At 39.6% G+C, this 16,541-nt stretch overlaps 2 long non-coding RNA genes across 5 annotated transcripts in view; one reads left to right on the top strand and one right to left on the bottom strand.

Moving 5' to 3' along the window:
- Positions 1–6: 6 nt before the first annotated feature.
- The window catches only part of LOC139765237 (uncharacterized), a 37,788-nt gene continuing 21,253 nt past the window's right edge, over positions 7–16,541 (top strand). For 3 of the 4 annotated variants that reach the window (XR_011716614.1, XR_011716615.1, XR_011716613.1), the window contains exons 1-6: positions 7–216; positions 3,994–4,144; positions 7,227–7,572; positions 7,993–8,254; positions 10,496–10,632; positions 14,298–14,466. This is a non-coding gene — a long non-coding RNA (uncharacterized lncRNA). Of the gene's footprint in view, positions 217–3,993; positions 4,145–7,226; positions 7,573–7,992; positions 8,255–10,495; positions 10,633–12,066; positions 13,993–14,297; positions 14,467–16,541 lie in introns of those variants that run through there. The other variant, XR_011716616.1, reaches the window with a different exon arrangement.
- LOC139765238 (uncharacterized) lies at positions 3,257–15,601 on the bottom strand. The gene is made up of 2 exons (XR_011716617.1): positions 14,813–15,601; positions 3,257–4,527 (listed from the first exon to the last, which is right to left on the bottom strand). It is a non-coding gene; the product is annotated as an uncharacterized lncRNA (long non-coding RNA).

Below are 16,541 nucleotides of genomic sequence, written 5' to 3'. Positions count from 1 at the left end.
CAGATCAAAACCAGGCAAGGGTTTTAGAAGTATGGTCAGTGGTATTCAAGAGGATCCTGATAGAAAAGCCAACCCCAATTTCCTGTGTGTTACAAGCTTTCGACATGATGCAACGATGAGGCCATTATGGCATCCACGAAGGACGACCCCGATGTCGTGTATTTTATGAAGCTTTCAACACGACTCAGCAATGAAGCCATCATGACATCAATGGAGGTAAGCAATAAAGTGAAATTTCAGGTTGACTGTGGGACAAGCATGAATGTTATTCCTCAACTAATGATACCTGACAGACAGTTAAAGCCCCGTAATATAGTTTGTATATGTGGAATTCTATAGAGATAGGTGTCTCACTTGAAAAGAAAAATAGAAGAATCAGGAATTTGAAAGGTGCATGGTGCTACAGTAAGACAGCTAAAAGATCTTGACCCATTGGAAGGAAACATGTTAACGATCAAAGCAAATACTCTTAGAGACAAGACCTGTCATAAAGAAACAGCGAATCAGAGGTTGGATGAGTTCATACGAGATGATAAATTCAGGGACTATATGATGCAATAAACAGGTTTTAAGAGACTAGTGAATGAGACTTGGACAATGAAGAAAGACCACAAAACAGTATAACAGATGAACAAATTGAAAGAGGGTTAGATACAAACTCAGGTTTGGAGGACAATGTGAATACAGATGTGTGTGTGTGTGTGTGTGTGTGTGTGTGTGTGTGTGTGTGTGTGCCAAGTAGTGTGTAGAACTAGGATAAGGATGAAATAGGTCATAGAGATGTTTCTAGTGCAGCAGGTGGACTTACTTAGTGTAAGACTATAGAGATGTGCTACTAGTTAGAAGGTAGCATCAGGAAAAAGACAAAGAATGACCCATCCACTCATATACACATTATATACATAAATGCACATACACGTGCATATCAGCATATACACATATACAAGTACATTTTCACACTTGCTTGCCTTCATCCATTCCAGGCGCCCCACCCCACAGGAAACAGCATTGCTTCCCCATGTCAGCACGGTAGTGCCAGGAAAACAGACAAAAAAGGCCACATTCATTCACACTCAGTCTCTAGTTGTCATGTGTAATGCACCAAAACCACAGCTCCCTATCCGCATCCGGGCCCTACAGACCATTCCGTGGATTACCCCAGACGTTTCACTTGTCCTGGTTCAGTACACTGATAGCACGTTGACCCTGGTATACTGCATCATTCCAATTCATGCTACTCTTTGCATGCCTCTCACCCTCCTGTAAGTTCAGGCCCCAATTGCTCAAACTCTTTTTCACTCCATCCTCCCACCTCCAGTTTGGTCTCCCACTTCTTGTTGCCTCCACCTCTGATACATATATCCTCTTTGTCAGCTTTTCCTTACTCATTCTCTCCATGTATCCAAAGCATTTCAACACGCTTTCATCTGCTCTTTCTCAACTACACTATTTATTACCACACATCTCTTACCCTTTCATTACTTACCCAGTCAAACCACCTCACACCACATACTGTCCTCAAACATTTCCAAGACTTCTGCAGTCTCTCAATCAAATCAGCCACCAGTGCTGTATCATCAGTGAACAAAAACCGACTCACTTCCCAGGTCCTCTCATCCCAACAGATTGCATACTTGCCCCTCTTTGCAAAACTCCTGCATTTACCACCCTAACCACCCCATCCATAAACAAATTAAACAACCATGGGGACATCACACACCCCTGCTGCAGACTGACCTTCACTGGGAACCAATCACTCTCCTCTCCAACTCATACATATGCCTTACACCATTGATAAAAACTTTTCACTGCTTCTCGCAGCCTTTCTCCCACACCATGTACTCTTAAGATCTTCCACAAAGCATTTCTATCAACCCTATCATATGCCTTCTCAAGATCCATAAATGCTACATACAGATCCATCTGTTTTTCTAAGTATTTCTGACACACATTCTTCAAAGCAAACACCTGATCCACACGTCCTCTGCCACTTCTGAAACCTTACAGCTCAGCCCCAATCTGATGCTATGTACATGTCTTCACCCTCTCAATCAATGCCCTCCCATACAATTTAATATCCCCTTTGCCTTTGTACAGTGGCAATAAACATGCATTCTGCCAATCCTCAGCCACTTCACCATGATTCACACATACATTACCAATCAACAACACAGTCACCCCATTTCTTAATAAATTCAACTGCAGTACCCTCCAAACCTGCCACCTTTCTGGTTTTCATCTTCCGCAAGGCTTTCACCACCTCTCTTAACCAAACTATTCACCCTGACCCTCTCACTTCACACACCACATAACAATACATATATATGTGTACCATAAAAGATCAGTTTATATTATAGGGCTGTTGTATTTTTTGGTAAAAGAATATTTTCTAAATTGATGTACAAATATACAGTACAATAGTAATTCTTTAAAATGAGAAGGGACAATATTTATGCTTATTACAGTGTATCATAGCATATTTTTTTTTATTAACAAGCAGCTTCTTTGTTGATAGCCACAAGAATGTAAGTGACCTTTTTTCGAGAATGTACCAAGCAAGGTGATATTGGTCGTAAGCCTCTATAAGAAGCGCGTGCTAATATTGAATAGTGGTGGCCTTCCACCCGAGCAGCTCCTTGTACCTATGGACACCAGAACAGCCTCCTGGACCTCTGGTGACCTGGATTCCAGGTGACCTAGACTTTCCACCCAACCTCTGGGATCCTGGACTCTGAGCTAGGTCAGTGACATGGCCACCTTGGTTGTGTCCTGGACCCCTGGGTTGCTATATTCTTGGTCCTGGACCCCCTAGTCTTACCTGATGTATCAGATTAATTTCCAGATGAAGTGCCTGACAACCCTGGTATACACCAACACTGTCTAATTCTACAGTAAAATTTCATTCAGTATCATCAAAAAATTTTACAATGATAATTGTAAAAATTTATTTTTTTATGTTACTGAATGAAATTTTACTGTAAAATTAGATACAGAGTTGGTGTATACCAGGGTTGTCAGGCACTTCATCAGGAAATTAATCTGATACATCAGGTAAGACTAGGGGGTCCAGGACCAAGAATATAGCAACTCAGAGGTCCAGGACACAACCAAGGTGGCCACGTCACTGACCTAGCTCAGAGTCCAGGATCCCAGAGGTTGGGTGGAAAGTCCAGGTCACCAGAGGCACAGGAAGCTGCTCAGGTGGAAGGCCAACACTGGTGTAATCATCCACTTGACTACGACAAATTGCTGGAAATGTTTTATCAGTGGAAATGGTGTACAGCTTGTGCAGTTGTGTGCTGAAAAAGGACTGGTTATTGGGAATGTCTAGTTTAGAAAGAGGGATATACACAAGTGTACATATGTGATTAGGAAAGATGGTCAGGAATGACTGGATTATGCAGGGGGAAGGGTGTGATGTCCCCATGGGTGTTTATATATGAGTTGGTGTGACAAGAATATGTAAGAATCTAAGAGAGAAGGGCGAATATGAAGTCTGTAGGGGATGAGAGGGACATGAAAAGTCAGTCAGTTATTGTTTGTTATGATACAGCATTGATATATTTGAGCGAGTACAGAATTTTGTGACTGAGTTTAGAAGAGTATGTGATAGATGGAGGCTAAGAGTAAGGGCCGATCACACCATAAGGGTCATCTCTGTATGGTTTTCATATGTAACTTATTACTGTGTTGACATCAATCACAATAGGCTATGGTCAAATGCACCATGTTGGCTGTGTACCAACTACATAAAAAAATTGTTAAAAACAATTTATTATTAACACATTTTGAGGTATTTAATAATAAAATCCAATGATAAAAGTTAAATAGAACTCATTATAACAAAATACATGGTGCATTCTACGTCACCCATCAAAAGACGTACGAGCGCATCGGATTCAATGGGATAAGAGCCAACGTAAAGATATCCAATGTTGTTACATGGGATCGGATGCTGTTTCTTATACTTACATTATTTATACGAGTCAACAGGTTCAGGATCTGATCACTAGTGAGCTGGAGGAGAAGCTGTCAAGACGTGCTCCTCCGTGTAAGTCGTGCTCGAGCCCAGAAGCCGGTTCAAGGAGTCACAGTGACCTGCGGGGAAACAAAGAGGTGTCAATTCTTCGTGAACCAGATTGACGTAAGTGATGTGTGTTGTCATGTCAATAATCTCGAGTATATACGAGGATGTTAAGTGGTGTGAGGGATCAGGTTGGGATCCAGCTTGGGGTCGACTCCTTGGTGTGGGCCCGCCTCATCATCCTGGAACCCGAGATGATGATCATGTGTTGACATTTGTGTTGTGTGTAGCAATATATACAAACTAAGGCAACACTACTGCAACACTCAACCCCCCAGTGTGAAAAACTAATAATCACAGGATTTACATTAAATCTTTAACGCGAAATTGACCTTAGACGACATCATAAGAATCCATTATTTATTGTAAGACGGTAAAATTACTATTTTGGCATTAACCTTAGATTTTAACGTTAAAATGACATGGTAATTAAACACATTAACCTTAGATATTAACTTGTTCTTCATTAACCGTCATGGCTGTGTTAACGTATATATATAAGTACAATTATTGCTCTACTGGCTTTATTCCCTCATCACCGCACACTATATCATTGCATTTTGCTGGTAATTCTGGTCATTAGGTCATTATCGACGGCAAGATGAAGATAGGAAAGGATTGGGTGTGTTATTTTGTAATAGTAATAACGTAAATAATGACATTTGGGCCCTTGTCGGAAACAAGATGGCGTCCGGCCATCAAGCCTTATCTTAGCTTTAGTTGGTCGAAATGACCCATTTTATCCTCGTTAGGATAACAACTGTCTTGAGCCATGGCCGAACATGAGGTGTAGTGTGAATATCAAGTGGAAAATAAACTTGGCGCTTCGTTTTAGCAGCAGAACAACACAACGAAACTACCAAACGATCATTACGATGGTTCACACACACACCAGAGCCTCTCCAATGTCCTCAAACTTGATTTAAATGAACTCATAACCGGGATCAGATGCATGCATATATATATATATATATATATATATATATATATATATATATATATATATATATATATATATATATATATATATATACACGTGTGTGTGTGTGCCACTTCCCGCATGGGTTAACAGAAGGACCGTAGGTCAAGCCAGCCATATCTCTGCTAATTACCGTAAAAATAACACTTTATGACACTCCACTTTGACCCTTATGCATAACATTACAACTGGTCAACAAATTTCTCGAACAATTTGCATATACTAACCTTAAAATAAGGGTTTGATGGACGGTGTGTCACGCGTAGGTCCTCCCCGTCAGCGGCTCCTACCAGCAAATGGCCATCTTGGCTCATGGAATTTATACCGTCCCTGGAAACTCTGGCACGACCTGGCCACGGCGTCAAATTGCTAGCTGGTAACTCAACATCACGAGGAAATACAGGAATTATCTGTTTTCTAACCTCCTGATGGTGTTGAGAGTCCTTCATTAGATGCCAGGGTGTAATTAAGATGGTTTTCAATGTCTTTGATGGTTATATAACTGTAAATGATATCAAGATGACGATTTAATGAAGTGTTGTGATAGTACCATATCCAAAACATAGGTGGCAGTTTTAGTACCATATCCAAAACATAGATGGCAGTGTTTCATACTTTCTCTTCTTACTTGTGTGAAGCAGTGAAGTTCGAACCTGTCTCATAAAGTATGAAATAACGTACAGAACTTGGATTTTTATACCAGAAATTACGTTTTAAAGAGGAAGGTAACTCAATAGTACAATTCTGAAGCTTTTATAGTTATTTTTAAGACGTCTTTTGTAGTACAGCAGTGGAAAATACGGGACTCGCCTGAACGAAGCTGTTCCGATTCAACTGACTCAATGAGGCTTCGAAACACAGCCAAAACGCAGTTAGTACATCAGTCCAAACTCCCTTAAGAAAGTTCCTTATGAGAAATGATGACCAGAAATAAGGGTGAGCCACTAAAAGTTAAAAAGTGGCACTGATGTATACTAGTTATGGAGACTATTTCCGTGGACATATCTTTATTTTGGGGGAGGTGGTTGCAGAAGGGAGTCATAGGGCGTCATAGATAGATAGATAGATAGATAGTGGCTTTGAAAATGATTTACTTAGACACTTTTTCTTGCCAAGAAGGAAAACGAATCATAAGATCACTAAAAGAAAACCTAACTTTCAATCATTAACTCAGTTATTTGTGGTGGTTGGCATTTTTTTTTTTTCTTTTAGATAATTAATGTATTTAGTAGCTCTGGTGTTATTTGTGAGTTTATTGATAATTGTATTGTGAAGTGTGTTGAACTTAGGTTGTACACTTCAGGGCCTTATGTGCCGACCCTTGATTTAGTGCCATGATCTAGCTGCTGACCTAGGCCCTTAGAACTGGGTCAGCCTCAGTCTGGGGTCAGACACCAGAGGGGTTGGATGGTTGTAACTGTCTGTCCACTCACCTTATATAGGCTTTTGTAAACTACTTATAAAATGACCAAAACAAAATGCTTTTTCGTTTATATTTTTCGTTACAGATCATTAAATTTAATGGCTCTTTTAAAGTTATTTAAGTGTGGATCTTAGATCTTTTAGATAATCAGTTTTAAGCGTTTCTTTTCTAGTTTTTTATTCTGATTTTTGATAATTGATTTTAGTCAGATAGACAAGATAATGGCTTTTATCAGGGAGTCTTATTTCTATAAATGAAACATACACTTCCGTAAACAAATATTTATTGCATTACATTACATCAGTGACATAGGAAGATGGTGAAAAGGACATGTTTGCAACCTTGCTCACTAGTCCAAGTTGCTAAAACAGTGGAGATACAAAGGTTTGAATAATTGTCGATCTTTGTTTATATCGTATACTTTATTATTTTAAGTATGAATACATACATGTATACATTACCTATATTACATATACACTCATATTATTATAATCGCTGTTTACCTCATCAGCGAGGAAGTGCCAGGAAACAGACGAAGAAAGGCTCATCCACTCTTATACAGATATATACATTGAAATGTATATGTATGTATATGTGGTGCATTTATGTGTATGTGGGTGGGTTGGACTTCTCGTCTGTTTCCTTACGCTACCTTGCTAACGCAGGAGATGGCGATTAAGTATAATAAACATGTTTGTATTTTGCATAATACATATCAAAGTTTTTACTTTTTTTTTCAGATTCCTGGTTGATGCCTCAGGGATGGAGAAGCCTCAAAAGCAGTTAAGAATTTGCTTAGTGAGGCAAACATGGCTGGGACGACAAGGAACACTTGTTCAGCTGAAAACTTTTAGGCCCCGTTGTTCTGGGGGTGTGTACGAGAGGATGGATGTCAGAAGATACCAGCTTGACTGTGCGGGAAGACAGGTGGTCACAGATTGAGAAATAGATCAGAGATGTAGCGGGAAATAGAAAGTACTACAGCAAGGAACATGGCTCTGTATCACGCCGGAACTGAGTGATGCTGATGACCTTACGTTATATTGCAACTGGAAAAGATCACGTTGTGGACCAACACAATCTACTGTAAGTAGGGTTATTGCACAGACAGATGGTAGACGAAACATAATTTATGCAGATTAGGGTCTTCCCTGGTGGTGTGGGTGCTGTAGATCTTATTGGTGATAGTAATTACTATTGCAAGTGTTGGCTTTTGATGCTTTACCTAAGACCTGAAGATGGTTCTCAGACAGCTTGTAATGGGTAACGTTAAACGTTTTCTTGCATGTTTACTTGTGAAAAAATGTCAATATTGTTTACATATCTACATAGGCTGTAGAAGAAACAGTTTTCATGTCTTTTAAGTGTTTCCACAATCCAAAATTGACCTAACCTAACCCAGTGTGCAAAAGATTTCTAGATTATGAGAAAACAAGCTAGATGATTATTAGCCTGGGACTAACGTCCAAACTCAGATTTGTACATAATAAGATTCATGTATTACAGGACACAAGAAGAAAACTAGATGTACTGTGGAAAGGGGGATTGGACAGCTGAAACGAAGGTGGCACGTTTTGCATGGAGAAGTGACTCGGGGTCAAGACAGAACAAATCTATCATATAATCATGGCGTGTGTTGTTCTCCATAATATATGCAAAGAAGTGAATTTACACCTTCGAGATGAAAGCAACCTCGACATTTTTCTTGGATATAATTTGGATGCAGCAGCACACTCAAATCACTTATACCCAGGAGATGCACCTCTAGGTTTGTGTTGCAGAGACTACTTTGCTAATTTACACTTCATGGCAGAACAGCGATTCAGTATCATGCACACTTTTTCAAACTGAAAACTTAGTGGAGAATGGACATTGTTGGCGGATAAAAAGATGTTTTGGAAGGAGGTACATAAAGTGTACAAGAGAACAAAATGAGAACATCAGTGAAGGGGGCTAAATGGGGAGGTAACAAGTAGTGGAAGTGAGGAGATAAGAGTGAGTATTTTGAAGGTTTGCTGAATGTGTTTGATGATAGAGTGGCAGATAAAGGGTGCTTTGCAAGATAGTGTGCGAAGTGAGAGGGTCAGGGAGAATGGTTTGGTGAATAGAGAAGAGGTAGTTAAAGCTTTGTAGGAATTGAAAGCCAGCAATTCGGTGGGATTGGATGGTATTGCAGTGGCATTTATTGAAAAAGGGGGTGACTGTTGTTGACTGGTTGGTAAGGATATTCAATGTATGTATGGTGAAAACCCTGCGGATTGGGAGAATGCATGCATAGTGCCATTATACAAAGGCGATAAAGGCGAGTGTTCAAGTTACAGAGGTATAAGTTTGTCGAGTATTCCTGGGAAATTATATGGGAGGGTATTGATTGAGAGGGTAAAGGAATGTAAGGAGCATCAGATTTCAGAAGTGGTCGAGGATGTGTGGATCAGGTGTTTGCTTTGAAGAATATATATGAGAAATACTTAGAAAAGCAGAGGGATTTGTATGTAGCATTTATGGATCTGGAGAAGGCATATGATAAGAGTTGATAGAGATACTCTGTAGAAGGTATTAAGAATATATGGTGTGGGAGGCAAGTTGTTAGAAGCAATGAAAAGTTTTCATCAAGGATATAAGGCATGTGTAATAGTAGGAAGAGAGGAAAGTGATTGGTTCCCAGTGAATGTAGGTTTGCGGCAGGGGTGTGTGATGTCTCCATGGTTGTTTAATTTGTTTATGGATGGGGTTGTTAGGGAGGAGAATGGAAGAGTTTTGGAGAGGGGCAATTATGCAGTCTGTTGTGGATGAGGGGGCTTGGGAAGCAAGTTAGTTGTCGTTTGCTGATGATACAGGGCTGGTTGCTGATTCGGGTGAGAAACTGCTGAAGTTGGTGACCGAGCTTCCTAAAGTGTGTGAAAGAAGAAAGCAGAGTAAATGTGAATAAAAGCAAGGTTATTGCATTTAGTAGGTTTGAGGGATTGGTGATTTTTTGTTAACTATCATTTTTTTTTTTTGGATGGGTTTTAAGGTGTCGAATTCTTTAGTAATTATGGAGAGAATGAGCGAGGAAAAATTGGCAAAGAGGATATCTGTGTCATTGGTGGAGGGAACAAGAAGTGGGAGACCAAATTGGAGGTGGAAGGATGAAGTGAAAAAGATTTTGAGTGATTTGGGCCTGATCATACAGGAGGGTGAAAGGCGTGCAAGGAATAGAGTGAATTGGAATGATGTGGTATACTGGGGTCGATGTGCTGTCAATGGATTGAACCAGAGCCTGTGAAGTGTCTGGGGTAAACCATGGAAAGTTTTGTGGGGCCTGGATGTGAAAAGGGAGCTGTGGTTTTGGTGCATTACACATGACAGCTAGAGACCAAGTGTGAACGAATGTGGCCTTTGTTGTCTTTTCCTGGCGCTACAGCATGGGGAGATTGTGGGGTGCTATTTCATGTGTGGCAGGGTGGCGATGAAAGTGGATGAAGGCAGCAAGTATGAATATATACATGTGTATATATGTATATGTCTGTGTATGTATACGTTGAAATGTATAGGTATGTATGTGTGCATGTGTGGGCATTTATGTATGTCTGTGTGGGTGGGTTGGGCCATTCATTTGTCTTTTTCCTTGCGCTACCTCACTAACGCGGGAGACAGCAACTAAGTATAATAAATCATTATACGGTATACATTCCTTATTTGACAAAAGACATCACAAACTCCAAAGATGTTTCATAACCATATCATACCTTTGTCACAACAATCTGTGGATTGTTATAAATTATTTCTACCTGGGAAATCAAACACTCAGTTCTGTAAACATTTTTTTTCCAGTAAAGAAATACATTAACTTGTCCACACACTATGATTTGGAGATAAGAGTATCAGCAAATTATAAGTGAATCTGAGATGTGTTAAAAAGTTGTTTCAAAGAAATAATAGACAAATTATTGGTTAGGAATTTTAACTGCAAGTAGATTGCACTTTTGTTTTGCAGTTCTCTAATTTTTAGGTCTATTTTTTTTGATAGATTGTCCCAAGTCTGTAGACGTACGCCTATGCATCAGCATTGAACCTGAAGGCAGGGATTCATGCGAGGACTGAGGAGGAGGTATCATCATGGTGCGCAGCCTGTGGGAGAGAAAGGAATCAAGTTAACTGTAAAATGTAAGTTTAAAACTTTGGCTGTAATATGAACTAAATTATAACCTCATTTGATTTACTAAACTTTAATACTTTTCTATAATACTATAAAAAGCCCTCTTGACTTAAGCCAAGTCATATGGGAAGAAATTATAAGAACATACAAATTTCAGCGCCACAAATGGTTACTTCTGGTGAACAAAGAAAATATTATACAAATTGCTAAACTAGTGGTATCCTCACACGAATCATTAGTCAGAATCATAGCTGAAATTCCTGTGATGCTTGGGCTGTCAGCACCAAGAATACCTGCTACTGCATGTGACAGGATCAAGCAGAGGCTTATCATGTAGTGGACCACCACCTGTAAAAATACATACAGCAATTAAGACAAATTCACAAGCATTGTATGGCAATAACTTAGCCTATGCAAGTCTTTTTCATACAACTTAGCTTATGCCTAACCTATTTCACATTGAGACTATGAAACTGTCTTATTTCCATTTTTGCTCCATAAAGAGCGACCTACTGGTCCTCCACTCTGGAAAGTGTTATCTGTTAGCCTCTTACAAAATGGGTATAGTTTTATAAGTTACTTATCTGTTTTACAGAAGAGCCTCTTATGAGTAGCAATCTTATTCTTTCCTGAGGATATAATGTTGTGATACCTCTTCTGAACCTGTTGTTCCACAGTTCTTGAAAAGCAGGGGAAAGCTGCATTTATCTGCTGTTTAATGCTAGACCATGTTTCCACTTTTGTTCTGGAATTAATCCCATCAGAGAATCCCCTGGTGACCTTCACCACTACCACCATTACCCCTACTGTGTCTCCAATGCTATCACCAACATTGTTCAGTCTCCACCCACTGAACCCTACCGTCCTAAGATGGCGGAGATTTACGTGTATCAAACTTCAATAAGATCCTGGTGTCAAAATACCCCAGTGTGGCCCTAAATCTGGAGGCGTATCTCTTGTGGAGTGAAGCGATGGTGGAGGGTGGTCACCTTGGTGAAGGAGGGAGGGAGGGTGGCACTGGTGGAGGGTGGTCACCTTGGTGAAGGAGGGAGGGAGGGTGGCACTGGTGGAGGGTGGAGACCTTGGTGAAGGAATGAGAGAGGGAGGGAGAGGGCAATGTGAGGAAGTGCTGGAGGATGGCATCTCAGAGGAAAAATGGGTATGTTTGAAGGAAAAGTGGTTCCAACAATGTTATATGGTTGCGAGGCGTGGGCTATAGGTCGAGTTGTGCGGAGGAGGGTGGATGTGTTGGAAATGAAATGTTTGAGGACAATATGTGTTGTGAGGTGGCTTGATGGAGGATGGCATTGGTGGAATGACTTGGTATACTAGGGTCGACATGCAGTCAATGGATTGAACCAGGGCATGTAGTTAGGAATTAGTTTCATTAAAGGAGAGACTAAGGTAAATTTACTGGTACTGACATTTTTCTATTTTTCCAGAACATTCAACTTACCTCATGATGGTGATAGTCATATACATACAACTTGGCTTCAGCACTGGAAACAAGGAGCAAATAAAGGCTGTTATCCACATTGAAGCACTGCCTGGTCAACCACTCCATAAGCAGTCAAATGTTGGAACATTTCAAAATTCTTCGTCACTTTATTGTATCGGTATACCTGAAAATTGGAATTTTTAAGTATTCACATATTGCAATGGTTTTCAACTTTCGCGCACATACAGATTCCCTTACATCATTTTGTAAAATGCAAAAAAACCTCTGGTCATTAAGGATGGATGATGAATTTGGCCATCTTTTTTAATATAAAAGTCATAGGAAAAAATAAGGCAAAATTCTTCCGTAACTAATACAATACTGTCAACAGGGTTCTAAGTGGGCAACAATGTGTTTTGTAAATATCCACAACTAAATTTTATAAATGGAACCAACATTCTTGAACAAAACTAAAGTATTTTTTGTAACAAGCTTTTTTTTTATGAACTTAATCTCTGCCCAGCTGAGAGCTTTTAAAGGCCTCAAAGGCTAAGCAATTCCTACATGTCTCAAGGGAAGGTTTTCTAATCAGGAGCAAAGTCCTACACAAGATACTATATTTGCACCATGATTGCAACTTCATGTACCCTTGTTTTCCCACACAAACTATTTGCAGATTATTAGGTAAACTACAGGTAACTGTCATCATGACAAGTTTACAGACTTTTTAAGTACGAGACAATACCATATCCACGCAAGTTTTTGCTTACCTTTAGTAAAGAAACAATGTACAATCACAGCATAAATTGTTTTTACCCTGGGTGCAGTTGATATCAAATTGAATTCAACCTCTGCTCTCCTCTCAGTAGGGTTAAGTGGTCATTCATTATGGCAAGAGACTGGTATAGTGTCACTGATGGCTCCACCGATTCCCATACAAGGAAAGCAATACGAGACTAGTTGCAAAGGCTTTCTTCAGGATTTTTCTTGTTTGTCATATTGACACCTTAGAATTAAAAGTAATTTACAGTTTGATTGTACAATTTAACTAGTATAAAGGCATACTTGTTCCAAATAATCCATTTGCTTTTCTAAGTATTTCTCACGTACATTCTTCAAAGCAAACATCTGATCCACACATCCTCTACCACTTCTGAAACCATGCTGCTCTTCCCCAATCTGATGCTCTGTACATGCCTTCACCCTCTCAATCAATACCCTCCCATATAATTTCCCAGGAATACTCAACAAACTTATACTCTGTAATTTTAGCACTCACCTTTATCCCCTTTGCCTTTGTACAATGGCACTATGCATGCATTCTGCCAATCCTCAGGCACCTCACCATGAGTCATACATACTTTAAATATATTTACCAACCAGTCAACAACAAATTCACCTCCTTTTTTAATAAATTCCACTGCAATACCATCCAAACCCGCAGTCTTGCTGGCTTTCATCTTCCACAAAGCTTTTACTACCTCTACTCTGTTTACCAAATCATTCTCCCTAACCCTCTCACTTCACACACCACCTCATCCAAAACACCCTATATCTGCCACTCTTATCATCAAACACATTCAACAAACCTTCGAAATACTCACTCCATCTCCTTCTCACATCACCAATACTTGTTATTACCTCTCAACGATGTTCCCATTTGTTCTCTCATCTTACGCACTTTATTTACCTCCTTCCAAAAATCTTTTTATTCTTCCTAAACTTTAATGATACTCTCTCACCCCATTTCTCATTTGCCCTCTTTTTCATTTCTTGCACCTTTTTCTTGACCTCCTGCCTCTTTCTTTTATTCTTCTCCCAGTCATTTGCACTATTTCCCTGCAAAACTCATCCAAATGCCTCTACATATTATTATTATATTATTATACTTTGTCACTGTCTCCCGCATTAGCGAGGTAGCTCAAGGAAACAGACGAAAGAATGGCCCAACCCACCCACATACACACGTATAGCCATACACGTCCACACATGCACATATACATACATATACAGTTTAACGTATACATATATATACATACACAGACATATACATATATACACATGTACATTATTCATGCTGCCCTTATTCATTCCTGGTGCATTCTACGCCACACATCAAAAGACGTACCAGCCTATCGGATTAAATGGGATCCGAGCCAAAGTAAAGATATCCAATGTTGTTACATGGGATCGGATGCTGTTTCTTATACTTACATTATTTATACGAGTCAACAGGTTCTCGATCTGATCACTAGTGAGCTGGAGGAGAACCTGTCAAGACATGGACGTGGACCTCCTCCTCCGTAGTAGAAGTCGTGCTCGAGCCCACAAGCCGGTGGTTCAAGGAGTCACAGTGACCTGCGGGGAAACAAAGAGGTGTCAATTCTTCGTGAACCAGATTGACGTAAGTGATGTGTGTTGTCATGTCAATAATCTCGAGTATATACGAGGATGTTAAGTGGTGTGAGGGATCAGGTTGGGGATCCAGCTTGGGGTCGACTCCTTGGTGTGGCTGGCTGGTCCGCCTCATCATCCTGGAACCCGAGATGATGATCATGTGTTGACATTTGTGTTGTGTGTAGCAATATATACAAACTAAGGCAACACTACTGCAACACTCAACCCCCCAGTGTGAAAAACTAATAATCACAGGATTTACATTAAATCTTTAACGCGAAATTGACCTTAGACGACATCATAAGAATCCATTATTTATTGTAAGACGGTAAAATTACTATTTTGGCATTAACCTTAGATTTTAACGTTAAAATGACATGGTAATTAAACACATTAACCTTAGATATTAACTTGTTCTTCATTAACCGTCATGGCTGTGTTAACGTATATATATAAGTACAATTATTGCTCTACTGGCTTTATTCCCTCATCACCGCACACTATATCATTGCATTTTGCTGGTAATTCTGGTCATTAGGTCATTATCGACGGCAAGATGAAGATAGGAAAGGATTGGGTGTGTTATTTTGTAATAGTAATAACGTAAATAATGACATTTGGGCCCTTGTCGGAAACAAGATGGCGTCCGGCCATCAAGCCTTATCTTAGCTTTAGCTGGTCGAAATGACCCATTTTATCCTCGTTAGGATAACATCTGTCTTGAGCCATGGCCGAACATGAGGTGTAGTGTGAATATCAAGTGGAAAATAAACTTGGCGCTTCGTTTTAGCAGCAGAACAACACAACGAAACTACCAAACGATCATTACGATGGTTCACACATACACACCAGAGCCTCTCCAATGTCCTCAAACTTGATTTAAATGAACTCATAACCGGGATCAGATGCATGCATATATATATATATATATATATATATATATATATATATATATATATATATTATATATATATATATATACACGTGTGTGTGTGTGTGCCACTTCCCGCATGGGTTAACAGAAGGACCGTAGGTCAAGCCAGCCATATCTCTGCTAATTACCGTAAAAATAACACTTTATGACACTCCACTTTGACCCTTATGCATAACATTACAACTTGTCAACAAATTTCTCGAACAATTTGCATATACTAACCTTAAAATAAGGGTTTGATGGAGGGTGTGTCACGCGTAGGTCCTCCCCGTCAGCGGCTCCTACCAGCAAATGGCCATCTTGGCTCATGGAATTTATACCGTCCCTGGAAACTCTGGCACGACCTGGCCACGGCGTCAAATTGCTAGCTGGTAACTCAACATCACGAGGAAATACAGGAATTATCTGTTTTCTAACCTCCTGATGGTGTTGAGAGTCCTTAATTAGATGCCAGGCGTGGAATTAAGATGGTTTTCAATGTCTTTGATGGTTATATAACTGTAAATGATATCAAGATGACGATTTAATGAAGTGTTGTGATAGTACCATATCCAAAACATAGGTGGCAGTTTTAGTACCATATCCAAAACATAGATGGCAGTGTTTCATACTTTCTCTTCTTACTTGTGTGAAGCAGTGAAGTTCGAACCTGTCTCATAAAGTATGAAATAACGTACAGAACTTGGATTTTTATACCAGAAATTACGTTTTAAAGAGGAAGGTAACTCAATAGTACAATTCTGAAGCTTTTATAGTTATTTTTAAGACGTCTTTTGTAGTACAGCAGTGGAAAATACGGGACTCGCCTGAACGAAGCTGTTCCGATTCAACTGACTCAATGAGGCTTCGAAACACAGCCAAAACGCAGTTAGTTCATCAGTCCAAACCCCCTTAAGAAAGTTCCTTATGAGAAATGATGACCAGAAATAAGGGTGAGCCACTAAAAGTTAAAAAGTGGCACTGATGTATACTAGTTATGGAGACTATTTCCGTGGACATATCTTTATTTTGTGGGAGGTGGTTGTAGAAGGGAGTCATAGGGCGTCATAGATAGATAGATAGATAGATAGTGGCTTTGAAAATGATTTACTTAGACACTTTTTCTTGCCAAGAAGGAAAACGAATCATAAGATCACTCAAAGAAAACT

This window comes from Panulirus ornatus, chromosome 53, assembly GCF_036320965.1.
Source record: "Panulirus ornatus isolate Po-2019 chromosome 53, ASM3632096v1, whole genome shotgun sequence".
NCBI lineage: Eukaryota > Metazoa > Arthropoda > Malacostraca > Decapoda > Palinuridae > Panulirus > Panulirus ornatus.
The sequence above is the reverse complement of the archived record's forward strand: the minus strand, read 5'-3'. Positions and strand labels throughout refer to the sequence as shown.